Raw genomic sequence first — 4265 nt, forward strand, 5'->3', positions numbered from 1 at the left:
CACACACACACACACACACACACCCATGCACGTCTAACTGGTAAAACCTGAAATAAGCTCTATGGATTGTAACAATGTCAGTTTCTTGGTTTTGATATTGTACTATAGTTGTACATGATGTTAACTTTGGGGGAGGCTGGGGGAAGAATGCACAGGACTTTTCTGTATATTACTTTGCAACCTTCTGTGAATCTGTAGTTATTTAAAAAAAAGAAAAAAGAGCACTCCAGCTACAGAGTGGGAAATGGACTGAATAGAGGTTAAGGTGGATGTGGGGGAAACTATTGGGTAATTATTGTATTAGTCCAGAAAACAGATAAATTCTCATGGCTGGACTTGAGTGGTGGCAGTGGGGATAGAGAAGAACGGACACATCTGAGATATATTTAGGAGGTAAAATTTATGGAATCTGGTGATGGATGGGACATAAGAGGTTAAAGAGAATGAGTTCAAGGGTATTTTGAACTAAAACTTGCCCTATATTTCATAGCCTGGAAAATATACATTTAGGACAAGACAACAATAAATTGGCAGGTAGCATTTTAGGACAGAGCATATTCCAGAACCAAAGGTGCTGCTGATATAAGGTCACTCAGGGAGCTTTGCTAGGCTAAAGTATGCACTATCATTGTGTCAGTATTCAATTTATGCCTCTCAACCCCAATTTACCCTTCATTGCCTGCTCTCCAAAAATAGAGACAGACCCTTTAAATATTTTTCCTTTGCCAAATGGCATGATGCTATACTTTGTCAGTAGAGGGTGCTGGAGAGAGAGTGCAGAAGGAAGGGGCTTTTCTTCCCGTCTCGGTTGCTCCTCTTGGTAGGCTCCAGCAGCATGCGTGGCTTCTCCAGCGTCCAGCTCCTGCAGTGCTGGCAACTTACCTCCACTGCCAGGATCCTGTGATACAGACAGCATTCAGGGGACAGCTGCTTCCTCTGACACTCTCCTCAAACTGCAGGCCTGTGCACTCTCCAATAAGGTCAGGATCTCAGCCTGGAGAGGGAGGGGCCTCTTCTTTGGGTCCTCTATCTCAACTTTAAGCGTAGTGGCTCCTCCTTATATCTGCTTTTCTCGTATTCTTTAGCATTCTCTTTACTTCTTACTATCCAATCCCTCCTTATTGCAGTCTCCTACTGTAGCTAATAATTCTTTGCATTAAACTTACCCTGCTTAAATTGTGTGCTTTTTGTGTCCTGATTGAATCCTGACTCATATAAACCATCCCCCAAAGTTTGCTGTTGTCATTCCCTCAACTTTGAGCTTTTGATAGCCCATCTATACTTGTCAAGAAAGGGCTTTGGGATGTGGTTTAACAATGTATGGAGGTTGCTAAACTGACCACAATTTCAGTTATATCATGAAAGCATTCAAACCAATGTTGCAAAACTTCCAAACACCTAGGTTTGGATCAAACAGTTGGGTTTGATTTTTATTTCTATTCAATTTAAAAACAAATCTATTATTTTAAATGTTTGAAAATAGAACTTCTATCAACTTTTTTTCTGAAAAAAGTTTACATGTTAATCTAAACCAATTTATATTAGAGTCTTTATGCTTTAAAAGCCCCAATATGCTAATTTCCACAATATAAACAGGTAAAATTTGAGATGTAAAATATTAAAAACAAAGACTATAAAATGTTTCAAAATACAAGAAAACAAGGAGCTTAAGTAAATTCCAGGCGAAGGATGTCTGGTGATAGAAATGAGTACTTCTTTCTGCAGCATGTAATAATGTTGATCATTTCTCCTTTTTCTTGATTGCCTCGATACTCCTGGTTTTGTTTTTGTTTTTTCATTCCTTCTCAATTTCCTTTACAGGCTTCTCTATCTCTCTCCAACCTTTAAAATGTCAGTGTTTCCCTGGATTCTATTCTTAGCTCTTATTTCTCATTGGTCCTGGGTGAGTTTATCCACTCTTAGGTAATGACTCCTTAATTTGTATCTGCAGCCTAGGCCTGTGCCCTGAGCTCCCAAGTCGTTTATGTGATCCAAGTTCTAGCCTAGGGGTCAGCCAATTACAGCCTGTGGGCCAAATTCAGCACAGTGCCTGTTTTTATAAATAAAGTTTTATTGGAACACAGCCACACCCACTTGTTTACATATTGTCTGTGGCTGTTTTCCTTCTACAACAGCAGAATTGAGTAGGTGTGACAGAAAATGTTTGGCTTGCAAAACCTATATTTATCTGGCACTCCACAGAAAAAGTTTGCTGACCCTTGCTCTAGCCTAAGCTGTGCCTTCTCCTGAGTTTTAGGCATGAGTGAGCACGTATTTTTAAATAGTGGGGTATGCCCACCAGCAATAGATTTATCTGCATCTCTCTGTATCAGACTCTGGAACTCATAACCAAGTCCCATGGATAAAGACTACAATAGCAAGGTGAAGGGATATTTTTGTTAGGAATTCTGTCATACTGGGGACATAAAGAGTATAATGCACAATGCTCATTGCTGTAGAATCATCTGGAGAACATTTAAAAGCAGATTTCCAGACTCCATTCCCAGAGATTCTGATTCAGTAAATCTTGGGAATCTGAAATTTTAAAATGCTCTCCAGGTAAATCTGATATGTAGCAAGTAAGCAGTCAGGATTTGGAAGTCAAATTGATCTAAAAATCCATGGCCAAGTAAGATGGTCTTTTTATTCTTGATGAATCATTAATGAGAGGCCAATTCGTTTTTCTTGATTTACATACTTCTGAGTCTCTGGCTTTAGGGAATTAAAACAGAAAATTCAAAATCTCCAAGCAACGATTTTCCTCAACCACTCTCCTTGCACTAAGGATTATATAATAAAAACTCTAGGTTTCCATATTGACTGGTATTTTCAAAGTGCTTTCCCATCTTCTCTCAACAACCCTGTAAGGTGGAGTGTAAGATCCAATTTGCTTTATCATACTTAGCATTTGCTTGGTCTTTATCACACTTTCTAAAACCCTGTCAATCCAGTCATCCCAGGGCCACTTCCAGATGTTTATTCATGCATTCATTCAACACAATTTCTTTTTGAATACTTTGCCAGTCATTGCTAGGTCCCAGAGGATACTCTAGCCAACTGGCTGAAATTCCTGCCTGCATGGAGCTTACATTCTAGTTGGGGGGAGGCTTCTCCGATGTGCCTCCTCTAGGAAAAATTTCCCCAGTCTATCTTTGTCTGAATCTTCTAATCAGGAATTTCCCCCCAAACTAATTAAAGAAAGGGTAACATTTGTTCCCTGACCACGTCATATAATGTCTTTTAAAGCAATTCCAGCGCTGTGGTGCTAGTCTGTTAAAACTGCACACTGGCTTCATGTTCACATCTGTTCTCCCTGACATTCTACGTGCAGTTAAACGACATCTATGGGTCTTGCCTCCGGAAGGATAAGACTCCTATTTGTGGTTAGTTCTAAGTCCTCATATGATTAATGAGTGCTTTTTAGTGATTCTGACATCAAAACAAACCCACTGTCTCACTGATTGAAGATGAGAGTCTGCACTTACAGATTCTCTTTAGTAGGATAACTGGGAGACTTGACGACAAACAGAACCATTTCAGAGAAGTTAAGCCAAAGAATGTAAGAGCCAGGAGACCTCAGAGCTGTAGCCCCACTGCCCTTTAAAGGATCCGAAATCTGAGACTCAGAGAGGCTTCCTAGATTGCCTCAGGTCACACAGCCCAAGTGATGGATGTGGAATCAATGACCAAATCCAACCTACAAGGACATTGGGGGGTCCTTCTCCTAAAATTTAACGTCTAAATCCGGTCCAAACGTTTCACCGCTTCTACCCACTCTCCTTTCTTGTATTAATTCCGCATCGCTCTTTCTCGAAGAGTCGAGTGGTTAGAACTCGAAGTTGGGAATCTCACAAACAGGTGTCCAGAGCACGGACACGGAATCGGGGAATTGGGGTCTCCACAGGCCAGCCGAGAACTCGCCGGCTCCCGCCTGCAAAGTTTTCTCGGATCGGGCGTTCGCCTCTCACATCCCTGGCTGCGAGGCCAAGATGCCCGCCGTGGCCTCCGCCGAACTTCGGGGATGCCATTTCCTCGCAGGAGCCCGGCCGTGGCGCGCGGGCCGCGGAGCCGGCGTCCCCGGGCCTGGCGGGCCGCGGGGGAGGGCGGGGCGGCCCCTCGCGCGCGCTGCCCGCCCCGGCCGCGAGGGCCGCGGGCCCGTGAGCCCCGGCGCGGAGGAGCGGCGCGCGCGGGCCGTGGGGGCTGGGCCGAGGCGGAGCGCGAGGCGGCGGCGGCGGCGGGCGCGGCGGGACGAGGCAGCGGCCCCC

Source organism: Equus przewalskii, chromosome 1, assembly GCF_037783145.1.
Source record: "Equus przewalskii isolate Varuska chromosome 1, EquPr2, whole genome shotgun sequence".
NCBI lineage: Eukaryota > Metazoa > Chordata > Mammalia > Perissodactyla > Equidae > Equus > Equus przewalskii.